At 35.2% G+C, this 17608-nt stretch overlaps 1 protein-coding gene across 6 annotated transcripts in view; it reads left to right on the plus strand.

The window, feature by feature from the left end:
- Positions 1 to 17608, plus strand: part of LOC105309820 (putative MAGE domain-containing protein MAGEA13P) — a 105390-nt gene that overhangs the window by 82639 nt on the left and 5143 nt on the right. For all 6 annotated transcript variants that reach the window (XM_023526432.1, XM_023526433.1, XM_023526431.1 and 3 more), the window contains one exon: positions 17170 to 17339. The gene's annotated coding sequence lies outside the window, so the exon portion shown is untranslated. The remainder of the gene's footprint in view (positions 1 to 17169; positions 17340 to 17608) is intronic.

Raw genomic sequence — 17608 nt, forward strand, 5'->3', positions numbered from 1 at the left:
TTCACATTATAAAATCAATCACCTTATTTTTAAGTCACACTTTGTATATTCAGAGTTTAATTTCTATTCCAAGATATTTCAGAATTCGAATTTATTCAAATGTGTTTTATATTTTGTAAGGCAAATCAGAAGTTATCTGCTCCTCTATAAATAATGCATAGGGAATAGAAATAGATGTAATAACATGAAGTTAGGGAATTATGAGTGAAAAAATATTTAACACCAGTTCTGTTCAAATACAACTGAAATACATGTGCAATCCTTCATATTCTTTGTCCTCTCTTTATGATAGTTACCTCATTGGCAGGCTACCATAAGGTCCTTGGGCAGATTTTCTTATGCCAATAATCAAGGAAATATCAGCTAAACTCTCTAACCAATGGATTGACTTCAGTAAAATGGCCAGGAATTAAGGGGAGGAAGGGGTTCTATCTAATGTTAGGTAACAAGTTTGTTTGAATTTTTCTAACTTTCAACCAATTATGTAGGTGTAACATACTTTCAGTAAGGGCAAAACAGAACAAACAGACAAAAGCTGAATTAGAGCCCTCAATTTCTGCCTATCCTAGGAGCATAGCATAAGATGACTGTTCTAGGAGTTTCAACTACAAGGATATCCTGAGGCTAAACATGATGTATTTTTAAGCCAGTTATTGTTGCCATGACTTCTTCTTCAAAGTACCTAGGAATCTCATGGAGAGAATAACTGAAGTAAAAAGAATCATCCTTTCTCTTGCTGCCAATTCATGGATTATAGTATAAGCAGCTTCCACTTTGTGTTTATAGTGAAAAGTTAACCCTGATCTCAAAGTGTTGAGATAGAAAATGTACCTTCCTCCTCACAGAATCCATGGGCATATTGTCCTATAGGTAACTTTTTAAATGGATACTCTCGATAACATGCTTAATTATTTGTTAGTTTTTCCTGTCAGATTATTCTTTAATGTTCAGATTTTACTTGCAATCTAAAAAAAAAAATGCATTTCTTTCTACTAAGGTCATTTAGAAACCAGGATTTCTGCTGACAGGAACGCCATAAAGTAGTCTCACTTTATATATTAACTTTGCTCCAAGGAAGAGGCCAATATGGCTATGACTTATTTGTATTTTGTTCTTAGAAGGAAATAGCCATTATAATTTCCTACAATTTAGAATACACAGAGAAGAAAAACACGAGGAAATGATTTGTCCAATGTTCACGAACACAAAGAACTGGAACTGGAATGTATTTTATCCTAACAGAATTTCTCTGGTGGCGGAGAAACATTGAATTAAAAAATTAGAGGACTTGTGAACTTGTGTTCTGTGTTTTATTAGATAAGTTGGAAGCGTATCATGGAGGAAAGAAGATAAAATTCTCAAAGATGATAAATTCTCAATCAACTCCTGGTCTATTGCCTTGAATTTGATAGCAGATTTTCAAAAAACTGTTAAGGAAGCCCGTTTCTCTTAAATTTATCATTATATTCCATTCTCACTGTCACCAAATTGGTCTAAGCTTTCATTATTCACACTTGAGCATTTGAAGATTAAATAATTCATACATGAAAGTGCTTGGAATAGTGTCTGACACAGCATGACTCAATCTAATGAGCATCCACCATGTGCCCATATGCATTACAGGAAACAAAGAGATAAATAAAAAAGGAATTGAGCCTTTTAAGTACCCAGAATCTAGTGGGCAAGGCAAAAACATAAATACCTGCATTGTATGGCAGACTATAGCCAGTGCCATAACAAAGTCACAAATAAGGATGAGATGGGCAGGAAAGATTACCTTTAATGATAGTGAAATCGATCATTCATTCATTAATACAAATTAACTCATACTTTAATTACAATCTTTTGAAGTAAGCTGCATAGATGTTCCTTTGAGCATTCATATAGAACTCTGTAATTTACAAAGTGCTTTCACATACACTGTCTCATTTATTATAACCACAACAGCTTCATAATAGAGATGCTAGCATTATTTTTATTTTATAGAAAGGAAACTGAGGTTTGGAAAGAATATTTTATATAGTCGGTCAAATTTCAGAGGTATTCTGATGTGAAAGCCAGGATGAGGAACCTGAGTTCTAGGGTGATGGAGACTGGCCCAAGGTCACATAGCTATTTAGTAGGAGAAGCTCAATTTGAGATCATATCTTGTAAAGGTAGATTCTGTACAGTAAGTCCACACCACAGCAGGGATGGAATGAACCATGTATCTATTTCTCCCACTCTCTAGTCCCTGAGATATCTATCAGTATCCATAAAAAAAACCTACTACATCAGACTTTTTAGAAGCTGCCCTGGTATTTGCCTTGAAGTGCTTTCAAGGCCTATCTTCATAGGATATGAGTCTTGTTTGGCATCCAGTATGGTCTTTACAAATAAGAAAAATGATGACAGCAATTGACATTTTCAAAAGTGTTTTCAAGAAGAGATTGGCAAGTCAGTCATTAATTTCATTCGGGAGGCTCACCCTTCCACATTTAGTATTTATATTGAGTACATTCTTTCAGGGTGTATTGTTTTTCATTAAATACTGACAGAATATTTCAAATTAGTTTCTTATGGGGACTCATTATTATTAGAATGCTAGGGATATATTCAAGGAGAGAATTGCTATTCAGAATAAATTCCTCTGCTTCTTATCTTGTGTAAATTCTATAATACATGGGCAGGCTGATGTAGGAATAATTAGGTAGATAAGTGATTTTTTTTCTAAATAGTCAAATGAATTACGGTTAAACGAACAGAATGATCAAAACAGTTATGTATTAACTTGAATTCGTCTCCCACTTAAGATGTTCCAAAGTTCATTTAAATCAAGTTTGTAAGTAAACTTGGAAGATTAAAAAAGTATAGTACTGCTAAAATTATAGAACTAGATCTCTGAAATGGATGTGAATATATGAGATTTAGAAAAGAAAGTTGGGATATATGGATATTTTGGTTAAGGATTATAGAGCTTTTTATAGAGAGGCGATATATTTATGAATGAAAAGTCAAAACATTTATAGCATGGCTAATGTCTATTTGTCCATAAAAATTCAGGTCAAATATGCATAGTATAAAAGCTATACACAATATTGACAATGGTTATTTTATAAGGGTGGTGTGGAAGACACTGTTCACAATTATTTCCTTCAAGTCCTTCTCATGCCTTCCCTGTCCCATTGATTTTGGGTTTGACCATGAGACTTGCAACATATGGAGTGAGTATAAATTACAGTATAATAGCTCCAAGTGGAGGCTTTAAGACTGATTATTTGTTTTTGATCACCCTCTTGTGCTCATTCTCAACATACCCTCATTTTTAAAGAGAAAAATGTGGCTCCGAGTAGTTAGAGACTTGTTTTTAATCATATAGCTCATGAGTTTTCAAATCCATAAGGGATGGAAGTAGCATTCCCCTTTATATATTTAACTTCTCTTCATTGTAGTTACTATTTTCTCAGAATATTTTTACCCAAGTCACAATGAGTGCTTTTCTGCAATCATTTGTTCATTGTGAAGAGAAAACAGCAGTGAAGAGAATCTTCCGAAGACACACTAATGGGTTGCAATAAGTAATCTTTTTATGTACATTTGTGCAAAATAATACCATTTAACTTAAAATATCATTTAGGAAAACTATAACATAAATAATATTAGAAACTGGGCTTAACTTTTGCCCTTTAAGACCATAGTGTATCTTCTTTAACATCTGTCAAGGACAAACGCGTTCTCTGTACTTTGAATTATCGTTCCCTGCTCTGTTATTATTCTAGAATCTTTACCCACAGCTTTGTCATCTGGCTCCTGGCTTCTATCTTTGTTTCAGACTAACCTGAAAGTGACTGAAGTCTACTCCAGATGATCCAGTGTCAGACACACATTATAAATTGCATCCCCTTTTTATAGACTGAATATGGGAGAAGTCAGTTTGATGGTTTTCATTTGTAAGCCAGCTTATCTTCATATATAGGCTTTTCCTCATGCTCAACTAGATCTTTGCAATCACCTACATTTCATTTGAGAAGAATTACCAGTTTTCAATTGTTTCTTCAGGTATTCGTTATTACTGAGAAATGCAAATGTGGTTTTTGCGTGAAACCCCTGCTGATGGAAACAAAATCTGCATTGCTATTCAAATTATTATGAGCTACCTACAGCACTTGGCTTAAGCAGTTGCATAGAAACTATTTCATAAAACACTCTCTCTTCATAAGGAAGGTGTGACAAGAATAAAATGTGATTTCATCACTTCAGTATAATCCCTTCTTCAACCAAATAAGAAATGGTCACAGGGTGAACAGAGGTAACAAAGAATAGTGAGGGGGATTTCAACTTTATACTCTGGAGCCCTGGTAAATCAAAGCCTATGTCACATGGGTCACTGTGGGAAGTGAGGAAAGGGACAGTCGAGGGAATGTTTGACTCCTTGCTTCAACAGAGCAGTTCTGATTTTGTCTTTATAAACTATGCTTGGATAATAATGTGTTTTTTACAAAAAAGTCCATGGGAAAAATTTTTTTAAACCACTGAGCTGTACAGCTTTTGAAATCAGTCAGTAGGTTTCAATCGTGGTTACAACTATATGACCTTGTGCATATAACTTAACTCTCTAAGCTTCAGTTTTCTTATCTATAAAATGTGAAAACTACTTCACAAACATATCTTGCAGCTGAAACGAAGTCACACATCAATGTACCTAGAATATGGCATGTATTTAATAAAGGGTAACATTTGTATTTATTATTATTGCATAGAATAACCATATCCAATACATGATCTTCATCTTCAAAAATTTATCAAGTGAATCATTATGTGAAAAGCATAACACTTGCTCATTGCCCTTGAAAACTTTATAGCCTAAGTGGTAAGATGATACATAGCATGGAAAAAATCAACACTCAAACAGGATAGTATAGGCCAAGAACTAAATGATTTGGATTCCCTGGTTGAGGAAGGAAAATGCTCAAATAAAAAAATGAATATGTTCAAGCACATGACCTCATATTCTTGGCACGAGTCTCTGTGTGACTACTTTATGAAGACTATCCCCAAATTGAAAGGTTGAAACCATTACTAATTTACTGACTGCACTGCAACATCTCTATTTAACAGGGAGAAAATGAATGCCAAGTGCAAAAAGCTATAAATGGTGTTTCTAAAAGAGAAACAATGAGAAGCTATGGTCTCACCATAGATTCTCTACTATGTGTCCACACCATCAGACAGACCATTTGCTACCATTCTTGAAACAAACAAAAAAATAACAACTATCTTTTTCAATTAATTGACTTTCACTAGCTGATGGTAAGTGATATGGGAGGGAGTGGAATGTGTAGTAGACATTGTGTATGATGTGAATGCTTTTTGGACAGCCCCATAATGTCACTGACTTGTTTTCCATTTACTGACTCTCAGGTATGGTGAAGATGGTAAAATGGCTACATGGCAGAGAGGATGCAGGGAAGACATGTGCATTTAGAATATTATAATGAAAATTAGTCTACTAATCATTAAGGGCTGATTGATGAACATGCCTAACCAAAGCCTATTTTTTATTGAGTGAATAAATGACATTAGGAGAGATATAGCCTCATCTGTGGCATCACTCACGGATGACGCTATATCTCTCCTAATGTCATTTATTCACTCAACAAAAAATTATTGAGTGCTATTGTGGGGATAACATAGTTAACAAGACAAGGTTGCTGCTCTTCGGGAAGTTACAGTTCAGATAGGGATACAAACAAACAATTAGAAGTGGTGCAATAAGCGCTTTGATAGAAGCAATTAGAGGTTACGATGGAAGTTTGTACAATGGGGCATTTAACCCAGTTCTGGGAGTCAGAGATAGCCTGCAGAGGACATGATATCAAAGGAGAGATGCAAAGGAGGAATAAGAATTAACTCGGTGACAAAGCAGGGAGAGCAAGGAATAATGTTCCAAGGGCAAAGGTGATTAGTACCTGCAAAGGAGAAGTAATGCTATTCTGGATATGAGTAAAAAAGAAAACTCAAGGATGAAAGCAGCAGGACTGAAGAAGCAAGTAGGGGTGAGCTTATGAAAGGCCTTGAAAACCATGCTGATGGCAATGGGGAAACTGTTGAGCTATTTTTAAACACGTGCTTATCATTATCAGGTTCGGTTTTGAACAATTACGCTAGAAGAATGGGCCAGAGACCTAGACACGACTCGAGACTGTTGGAGCAATTGAGACGATGTTTTCCTGGACAAAGAAAGAGTGGTGATGGAGATAAATGAACAGATACAAAAAGCATTTGAGAAATAAAATCAACGAGACTTGGTGATCTATGAGATGTAGAAGGTGAATAAAGGGAGACTTCTAAGTCTTGGGATAAGCGCAGCAAAGAAATACATACCTGCAAGGAATCCTCAAAAAGCAGGGCTACATATAAGTGTGAAGACAAAAGGAGAGTGTGCTATCATAGAGTCTAAAGGAAAAGAATTCTTCAAAGAACATGGTAGTGTATCAAGTGATATTAAGGAAAGGATTTAAAAGTTGTTAGTGGCTTTGACATCAAGTAAATCACTGGTAACCTGGATACACTGTTAGAACAGTTTTAGTGGACACCTAAGAGTAAATGAGCATTTCTATTTCTAGCAATTTAGAAAAACAGGCAACCTGAAAAACCATGTAGTACAAAACACAGAAATGCCAGGCAAGAAAAAAAAAATTCTTGAAATGCATAGCCAAGACCACAAGGTATTACATAAAGTTGAGATCATTTTAAAATCCCAGAAGTTATAAATATAGTACAGAAAGTTTCTGTATGCCTTTCATTCAACTCCCCCTAATGTTAACATCTCACATAACCATAGTTCAGTTATGAAAACTAAGAGATCAAAATTTGTACGATATGATTAAACTATAGACTGTATTCAGATTCTACCAGTTTTTCTACTAAGGTCCTTTTTCTGACCCAATCCATGATAGCACATTACATTTAGTTGTCATGTCTCCTTAGTTTCCTCTCATCCGTGACAGTCCCTCAGTCTTTCCTTACCTTTCAGGATATTGACAGTTTTGAAGAGTACTAGTCATATATGTTATAGAATGCCCCTCGATTTAATTTTATCAGATGTTTTCTCATGAATGGATTTTGAAGTTATGCCTTTTCTGCAAAAACACTACAGATGTGATATTGATAAGTTTGTGTCCTTCTCAATGCCTCACAGGGAGGCAGGATCCTTAGGTCTCATGGACCTGGACTTCTCAGTCCTCTTATTCTCCCTTCAGCTCTAGTTCTGGCTTCAGCACTCAATTCCTACCCCTCCCCCAGAAGAGATTTTTAAAAATCTGTTCCTTTCTTCCAACTGCAATGGATTTTCACCAGAACTCTAAATGCAAGGGTATTATTTTTCTTTCTCCCACAGATGAAGGATTTTGTTTAACAGGGACAATACGTGAGAAGTGTCTTAGTGGACTCTCGTGCCCTCCCACAGTGAGTGGCTGCTGTTCCCCTCCTCTTGGTCTGCACTGGAAGGGAACTTTCTTAAAGATTTCCGCTAATCTTTTCTATGAGCACTCAGCAAGGTACATGCAGAGGAAGCCTTGAAGATATTGCAGACTTCCCCCATTTTTGTGGTCTTCATGGGGTTCACAGTCTCTACCAATTTGCCCATCATCCTGGGTGAATTCTATTTACCGTCATCTGGCTGTGTCTTCTCCAAGTAAGCCAGTGCTCACATCTTTTCCTCAGATTTTGGGACACTTGGTTGCCTTTCAACCTCAAATCTCTCACAAATTCATGAAAACTTATGAATTTGAAGTTTTTTTAGGCTTTTTTAAATTGCAAAGTGGAGTGACACACTCCAGCTCGCCACATCAACCAGGGATGTAAAATCATCTATTACTACATTTTATGTAGACAAATATTTTTTCTTTAAAATACTTTTTATATAATTATGCTTTTTACCCATGATCTTATTGTTTACTTGTCATGGTTTTAATACATGTTATTATAATGTTTCTCCAACAAGCCTATGGCTCTAATATTTTACATGCCTATTGAAGGTACAAGGCTCATATTTAGAGGTGAAAGATCCTTTTGATAATAACTCAAACCCTGTAGCTCCGGAATACGCCAAATAGTGCATATTTGTCCTAAGCAGTGCCCTGAATGCTTATGTAAATGTAATGCAAAATATGTGGTTTTAGAATTTACATATAGAAACACATTTTTCTGATATTATTAAAATAGCAATTGAAGTGCACTGAGGCACAGACAAAACTTAAATGATTGCTTCTAGATGTGACTTTATTCCTCAACATTTAGGTTGCTCTGTTTAATAAAGATACACTTTATAAAGCATGTTGCCAGTTTTCAGAGCTCTTTAAAAGTTGTTAATACCCAACAGTGCTGGCTTATATTTTCTCAAGTGTTCTTATATGTGGAACAGTCTATTAATATGCAATAAATAAATGTCCTAAATATTTATTAAATATAGCTACTATTTACTGCTAGAATAACTATTATACTATTTCTTAAAGGAATCTGATGTAATTAATTGGTCACCAAATTTGTAATTATTTCTGAAACAACTTGTACTCACAATTTACCGTTATTTACTATATATATGTCGTCAATATATAGAACTTATATATACATATATATATATCAACTATATATACATATATGTAGACAGTTTTCTCATCTACCTATACCCCCCTTTAACACCTATGAAGCAAAATTGTTCATGACACAGAGGACAGATCATGAATTCTGGATAAGATGAAAGCTGTATTTACATCTTGGCTCTTTTACTTAAGTAATCTTAAAAAATATGCAATAGCTTTCTGAACTTCAATTTACTTATGTGTAAAATGACCTCATATTGTTGGTGTATTAAGATTTGGAATAATATATGCAAAGCAACTAGGACAATTATTAGTGTGTAGCTGATGTTCAATAGGTAATAGCTATTATTACTGTATTGATTACATCAAAGGGAATGCCACTATGATAAGAGTCAAGATGATGGTTTTGGCAATGGATAGTATAACCAGCTCTGTATTTTATCACCAGAGAAATATTTCCTATACAAAAGCTGTTTATTAATAGTTGAGATAAAGCATATTTTTAAATAATATCTAAAGAAAATTTCTAAAAATATCATTAACTTTTCATCTGTAAATTTGTTTTTCTTCCAGCTTTATTGGGGTATAATTGATAAGTAAAATTATAATATATTTAAAGTGTATAATGAGATGATTTGATATTTATATAAATTGTGAAAGGAGTCCCACAATTGAATTAAGACATCTATAACTTAACATAGTTACCTTTTTTTCACTTTTTTTACCTGTAAATTTCTAATCTTGTGATATCTCTGACTTCAGATGCCGCATATATATGAATACCTGACAACAATATTTTAGACACCCCAGCTCTGCTCCTCACCACTCTCTTCTCTAAATATTGTCCTTCTTACAGGTTACATATAGGTCAGTCTGTCTTATTTATCCTCCTCTGAAAGATGATGTAACTTGGAGGTTTGGAGCTGTGTATTTTTTTAAAGATAGCAATAGTGACTGAACATCATTCATCCTTGATTCATTCATAACTCAATGGTTACCATGTGCCATAGACTATACTGGGACTTAAGGATTGAAGCATAGATAGGTATGGTCTCTACCTTGAGAGATGTACAACTTACCAGGAATAAAACACATAATATACTGTAATAAGTGCACCAAAAGAAGTAATTATAAATAGTAATTATAAATAGAAGTAATTATAAATAAATATAAGGAGAAAATGGGATAAGGATATTTGAGGAAGGCTTCATAAAAGAGGTGCTATTTTAGCCATTCCTGGAAGGATAAACTGAGTAGTACTAGCCAAAAGAATAACAAGCACAGTGAATGTAGTTGTGAGAGAGCTTAGATTTCTCAAGGGACAGTGAGAAGGTGAATATGGCTAGAGTATAGGGCACGGATGGGGTGACAGAAGCTGGCACTGTAGGAGGTTGAGATGAGTTTGCAATAGGCTTCAAGAACCTTGATGTGAGATATGAACATTATCATGTGGCTACAGTGAATATAATGGAGTGAATGTTTGTGTCCCTCCTCCCAATTTACATGTTGAAATCCTATTTCACAATGTGGTAGTATTAGGAGGTGAGACATTTGGGAGGTGATGAGGTCATGAGGGTGGATCCTTCGTGAATGGGATTTGTGCCCTTTTAAAAGCGACAACTCTAGCTCTCTTTCCACCATGTGAGGACACAATGGGAAGACAGCAGTTTGCAACCCAGAAGAGGGTGCTCATCAGATCCCAACCATGCGGGCACCCTGATCTTCGACTTTCAGCCTCCAGAACTATAAAAAATAAATTCCTGCTGTTCATAAGCCACTCCATCTATAGTACTTTGTTATAGCAGCGATAACAGACTAAAACAGTGAGCCATTAAGTTCAGAGTATCATGATGTCATGTTTCTCAAGTGTTGCAGATTAAAGCTGCTAAAGTCCACTGCATCAGACTATCAACATACCTCTTAAAAGGAGTAAAATAAAGACTACTGACTGTTTTATACGAAATATTGTGTGAAAAGCAAAGATTTACAAATCAGACATGGCTTCCTAAAACTCAATAAAACTGATAGCCATTTTACGCTCTCAAATGTAAATATCTTTTATCAACTTACTGTTTTCATGGGCCTCCATTAAATTAAGTGTCTGAGACTTAAAGGGATTAAGTAGTTTTTGTAATTATTCCTTAGCTGTTCAAGGGCAGGATCAGACAATGATTCAGCTCTGATGCTCTAGTAGGATAAAGTTCATTTCATAAAAGCTCTTGTTGAGCCACCAAGGCATAGTGAGTGATAATATTTATTGGCCATTGACATTAGTGTAAGAATTATCAAAACTTTTTTTTAAATGGATAGCAATTCAGCTAATGCTTAATGGCATTAATATGCACAATGCCACTTTTGCTCATCTAGGCTAGTGGTGGCTAACAATTAATCAGACTTATTGTTATGACTATTAGCAGATTCATACTTTTATAGCTTTAATAAAATATAATTTACATGCCATAAAATTTATCCATTGTAAGTATAAATACACTGACTTTTAGTATATTTATAGAACTGTGCAACAATCACCTAAAAATCTAGTTTTAGGACATTTATATCACCTCCTGTCTTAGTCTGTTCAGGTTGCTTTAACAAAATGCCACAGAATGGTTGGCTTATAAAAACAAATTTATTTCCCACAGTCCCAGAAGTTGGGAACTCCAAGATCATGGCACCAGTCTGGTCATATTCTGGTGAAGGCCCTCTTCCCGGTTCACAGCCTTCTTGCTGTGTCTTCACTTGAAAGTGGCTATGGCCCTTTCTAGATCTTCTTTTTTTTAAATTTATTTTATTATTTTTTAAATTTTATATTAGTTTCAGGTATATAGTACAATGGTTAGACATTTATGTAGTTTATGAGGTGATCCCCCTGATTACTCTAGTACCCATCTGGCACTATACATAGACTCTTGACAGGATGCTCTGTTAGCAACAATCAACAGGGCGCTGCTCACACACCTTCGGAGACAATCCCAGTGACAGATAACCAGCCCCAGCCGAAACTACAGTATTTCTTGAACAAATCTCGGGAGTCAGTTGGCCCAAAATGGGCAGGGGCTGGCCTCCCTGCAATCTGACTTTTATAAGTGTCAACAGATTCAGCCCTGGCACCAAATCTAATCTGCATTGGCCAGGTGAAATCTGCTCACCAGATCCTGTTTCATAAGGCACTAATCCCATTCATGAGGGCCCTACCTTCATGCCCTAGGCACCTGCCAAAGGCCCCACCTACTAATACCGTCACTTTTGTGGGTTAGAATTTCAATATATGCATTTTAGGGGACACATTCAAACAATAGCACCCCCCAAAATTCCCTCAAAATAATTTACAATCAATCTCCATTCCCACTCTAGCCACTGAAAAAAACATTTATATGATTTTGCCTCTGAGTTGGCTTTTCTGGAAATTTCATGAAAATAGAATCATAATATGTGTTCTTTGTGTCTGGCTTTTTTCACTTAGCATGTTTTTGAGGCTTTACCATGTTTTTACAATGCATCAGTATTTTTGTTCCTTTGAATTGAAGAATGTAATTCTATTATATGGTGAGTATAAAGTGGCATCTCATTGTGGTTCTAATTTAAATTTCCCTAATGACCTTAGCATTTTGTTTAGCATATTTTCATATACCTATTTATATATATTCTTTGATGAAATGTTTATTTAAACCTTTTACTCATTTATTATTAGGTAGTTTGTCTTATTATTGAGTTATAAGAGTTTATATATTCTAGATATGAGTTTTTTAGCATATACATAATTTTCAAGTACTCTCTCCTTGTCTATGGATTGTCTTCATTTTTAATGGTGTCGTTTGAAGTGAAAAGTTTTTAATTTTGATGAACTCCAATTTATAATATATTTTTGCATGTAGATACCCTAATTTCCTAGCACTATTTGTTGAAAAACCTATCTTTTCTTCCACTGAAGTACCTTGGTCTTTTTATCAAATATCAATCGACCATAACTTAAGTGTTTATTTCTGCACTCTCAGCTCTATTCTTTTGATCTTTACACCAATACTCTAATCAGTACTTCACTATATTGATCACTGCAGTTTTATAGCATGTTTTCAAATTTGGTAGAGTAAGTCCTTTAACTTCGTTTTTCTTTTGCAATAACTCTGGCATTTAAGAGATAATAGTAATAAGAATCCTGAAATTGGGTGGCCATTGTTGAGTGCAGTGATGGTTTGAAGAGAAAAAGCAACAGGTTCAGGTCAATTAAGTAGCCAATTCAAAGCAATGTGTAAGTTAAAGCTCAACCCCTCAGCAGTGTTTAAAAAGACTCCCATCTTCTGCTACCTCTGAGTTAACCAAGCTACAGATCAGACTCAGGATTTAATTGCCAGAGTAGCAGAATTTCAAAAATTTTGAATGGATTCTTATCCTTGGCAAGTGCCCTGTGACAAAATCAGGCTCCTAAAAGGGAAGGAGTTAGAATCTGGCATATGGGAGAGTGATACTTGTGTAAATGCATTTGAGAATTTTGAACCTCTAGATTATCTTAAATTCTCTGAGGCCACAGAAATGGCTCACTGCCACTCAAAAGAAGAGCTCTCTCATTTGTCTTTTCATTGTGTGGAGGACCTTTCTACTATGCAGAAGACGACAGTGCTACATGTCCTCTTTAGATCTGTGCCCAACAGACCGATATCTGTGCTCAAATCTTAGTATTACACCTAGAACTAACAAGTAAGCATAATAAGGTCATAGGATACAAGGTCAACCAATAAAATCAATCCAATTTCTATATATTACCAATGTATAATTATAAAGTGAAAATTTTTAAAAATACCACTTAAAATAATTCAAAAATGAAAATACTGAGTTATTAATCTAAGAAAACATGTACTAGATCTGTATGCTAAAATGATTTTGTAGTACAAAACATTGATGAAAGAAATAAAAGAAAAACTTGCATAAATGAAGAGATATCATTTAATAGATTGGAAGATTCAAAATAATAAATATCTACTCTCTCCGAAATGATCTATAGATTGAATGCGATTCCAATCAAAATTCCAACAGGATTTTTATAGATCTAGATAAACTGATTCTAAGATTAATATGGATAGGTAAAGGGTCCCAGAGTAGATAAAACAATGTTGGGGGTAAAAAGAAGAAGAAAGTGGGAAGGACTACATTATGCAGTTTTAAGAGATCTGATTCAAGCTACAGTAATCAAAACAATGTGGTATTAGCAAAGGAATAGACATATAGATGAATGTAACAGAACAAAGAGCACAGAAATAGAGCCACGCAAAAATGCCCATGACATTTTGACAAAGGTTCAAAAGCAAGTCAATGGTGGAAGAAAGGTCTTTTCTATGAATGGTAAAAATAAACCTTTGCACCTCAATTTTCATTCAAAAATAAATTTAAAACAAATCATAGGAGTAAATATAAAATGTAAAATAAAAAAGTTTAGAAAAGAGAGATCTTTGCAACCCAGATTAAGCAAAGAGTTCTTAGACTTGAAACCAAAAGCACGATGCATAGAAGGGGAAAAAATGATAAATCGGGCATCATCAAAATTAAAATCTCTTACTCTGTGAAATACATTGTTAAGAGAACAAAAATATAATTTCTAAAAGCATAAGTAAGAATGACATGCTCAACTTGTCGAATATTCAAGAGATACACATGAAGCTATAACACTGTGTGATGCAGCTCAAGCGGTATTCAGTGAGAAATGTATAATTTTAAATAGATATATTAGAAAATAAGAAATATTTAAACGGCCAACCAATTCAAGAAGCTACTGAATAAATAGCATATTCAACCTAAAGAAGTAGAAACCAGAAAACAACAAAAATAAATGCAGAAATAATGAAATAGAAAACAGCTGAGCCAACTAATACAAGCCATCGCTTTAGACCTACTTATACGCATTTTTGCAAATACAAGCAATTACTAAAGAGAAAAACAGGAACATACAAGTAAATTTGTACAAAATTGAGATGCAGCAAAGATTTTAATCTAATGGAACACAATAAGTTCCCTTCAGGATAATCAAACTATGGACAGGAAAATGTTTCTACAGAGAAGCATACTTCATTTTATTATGCTTCACAGATGTTGCTTTTTTTTTTTTTTTTTACAAATTGAAGGCAAGACCCTACACCAACACAAAGATTATGATTTGCTTTATTGCAGTGGTCTGGAATCAAACCTACAATATCTCTGAGGCATGCTTGTATAGAGGTATTTCAGCTAATTAAGGAGAAATGAGAGGGTGATCATTCTATGACCCCTAAAAGAATAATAAAGGTCGTGATCATCAGTGACTGCTACCATCAATACAAAAAGAGACAACCAGGCATTATATACCTCCTAATAGAGGTACATGGCATCACCTATAGAGTGGGAGGGAGGGAGGGAGGGAAGGAAGGAAGGAAGGAAGGAAGGAAGGAAGGAAGGAAGGAAGGAAGGAAGGAAGGAAGGAAGGAAGGAAGGAAGGAAGGAAGACAACAATCTTATCAAGCTTCTAATTCTAACTCTAACTCCCAATTTAAAGACATGCAGGGGCCTGAAGAACATGTTAAAGGATACCAAAGTGTCACAGTCAGCAAAATCCAGACTATGGAAAATAGGACAAAACATGAGACTTTTTTTTTTTTCAATGCAAGGGGAAAGCGGTGATATGGGGGAAATCTATAACTTAAAAAAAGCCTTAAGGGATATAATCAGAATGTATAGATGGTATTTGGACATCAATTCAAAGAAACGAAATTTTCTTTAAGTAGTAGGCTCTTAGATAAGTGTGAAAAATAACTGGATATTTGATACTAATGACAAAGATTTTTAGGACTAATAATTCTATCAAGTCTATCTATGCTTTTAAAAAGATTCTTTATCTTTTAGAAATGGATACTGAAATACTTAGGTGTGATGCCTTGAACTTACTTCACATTATTCCATTTGCAGAAATGGAGGGTGGGGATTTGTGGGGGGATAGGTGGTAACACATTGGCCAAGAATTAATTATTGTTGATGCTAAATATCAGGCGTATTGTGCTCATTGTGTTCTTCTGTCAATTGGTCTATAAGTTTGGGAGTTTCTGCAATACTTTTTATTATAAATATCATGCCATTAATTTTGAAATCCTAAACAAAAGGGACCACTTTTTAGAAAAAAAACAAATTGATCTACAAAAAGAACTTCAAAATACACATGGAAACTATTCACAATTCAAGACACTCTTAAATGTCCAGAACAAGATTATTTTGGAGGCAACTTCTACCAAATGACCAGGAAAAATTAACTGCTAGCTTTTCGTAAACTTTTCCAAAGCATCCCTAGCCAGCTCTCCCCGATTCAAAAACCAAATGAAGACCTCAGCCCCCACCCCCACGAAAAGAACACTTGAGCCAAGCTCATTCACAAAGCAGTAACTATCTTAAATGAAATAGCAGTCAACACAGCAGTAAATTAAATAAGCAAACAGGCTGTGCCCAAGAAATGAAAACATGATTTAACATTAGAAAATACATTGAATTGTAATTGTCCACATTAACAAATTAGAGGAGAAAGAGCCTTTGAAAGACATTCAACATGAGTTCATAGTACAAACTTATGCCAAACTAAGAATAGAAGGGAACTTCCTTTTCCTAAATTCTACTAGCAGTCCCCAACCTTTCTGGCACCAGGGACCAGTGCTCCTATGAGAATCTAATGCCTGATGATCTGAGATGGAGCTGAGGTGGTGACGCTAGTGCTGGGGAGCGGCTGCAAATACAGATGAAGCTTCGCTTGCTCCCTCACCACTCACCTCCCCCACCGCTCACCTCTTATTGTGCAGCCTGGTTCCTAACAGGCCACAGAATAGGACCGGTACACTGCCCAGGGGTTGAGGACCCCTGAGTCTACAGCAATGTTAGAAGCATTGTCATTCAAGTCAGGAACAAGGCAGATATATACTCTCACCTCTACTGTTCAAAACTGCACTGGAACTTAAAGCCAGAGATATGGATATAAAAATAAGTAAGATATATGAATATTGAAAAGAAAGGGTTACTATTTGGTAACAATACAACTATCTATCTAGAAAAATAAAAGGAATAAGTCTGTGGAATATGCGAATAAATAAGGGAGTTCAGAAAAATAGTGTATGGGAGGTCAATATAGTAAAATCAAAGAGCCTTGCCACACAAAAACAATAACTAATTAGAACATGTAATAGACAGTATCCCATTCACGACTGCAACAAATCCAAAGTTATTTAAGAGGAATTTCAAATCACAAAATATATGAGCTTTTCATGGAGACATATATAAAAGTTTACTGATGGATGTAGATTTTTTTAGAAGTCCCAAATAAATAGAAGTGTGCCATATTCACTAATGTGAAACAAAACATTGTAAACATGTCAATTCTTCTAAATTATTCACAGATTTAGTGCCCTACCTGCAGTTGCCAAAATGACAATGAAGTTTGTGCTGCTATCTTCTACTCCCAAAATCAACCCTGGAAAACAGTAGAAGAAAGAATGAAAACGAACAATGATGTATCAGTTTCCTGGGGCTGCTGTATCAAACTACCACGATACCATGGCTTATACAACAGAAATTTATTCTCTTACAGTTCTGGAAGCCAGATGCCCAAGATCAGTTTCACTGGGCTGAAATCAAGGTGCCAGAAGGGGCGCATTTTTTCTGGAGACTCTGGGGTACAGAATCCATTCCTGGCCTCTTCCAGCTTCCGGTAGCTGCTGCCACTCCTTGGCTTGGGGCGACATGACTGCAATCTTCAAGGTCAGCATCTTCAAATATCTCTGTTCTCCAAGTTCACGTTTTCTTCTGTTTGTCGATTCTTCTTCCGCCTCCCCCTTAAAAGTATTCAAATGGTTGTATTTAGGGCCCACCTGGATAATCTAGAAAAATCCCCCCATCAAGAGTCTTAAATTAATCACATCTACAAAGAGCCTTTTTCCAAAGAAGGCAGTATTTTATAGGTTCTAGGAACTAGGATATGATATCTTGGGGTGGCGGAGGGGGGGATGCATATTTCAGTTTACTGAAAA

The sequence above is a fragment of the Pteropus vampyrus genome, unplaced genomic scaffold, assembly GCF_000151845.1.
Source record: "Pteropus vampyrus isolate Shadow unplaced genomic scaffold, Pvam_2.0 Scaffold869, whole genome shotgun sequence".
Classification (NCBI taxonomy): Eukaryota; Metazoa; Chordata; class Mammalia; order Chiroptera; family Pteropodidae; genus Pteropus; species Pteropus vampyrus.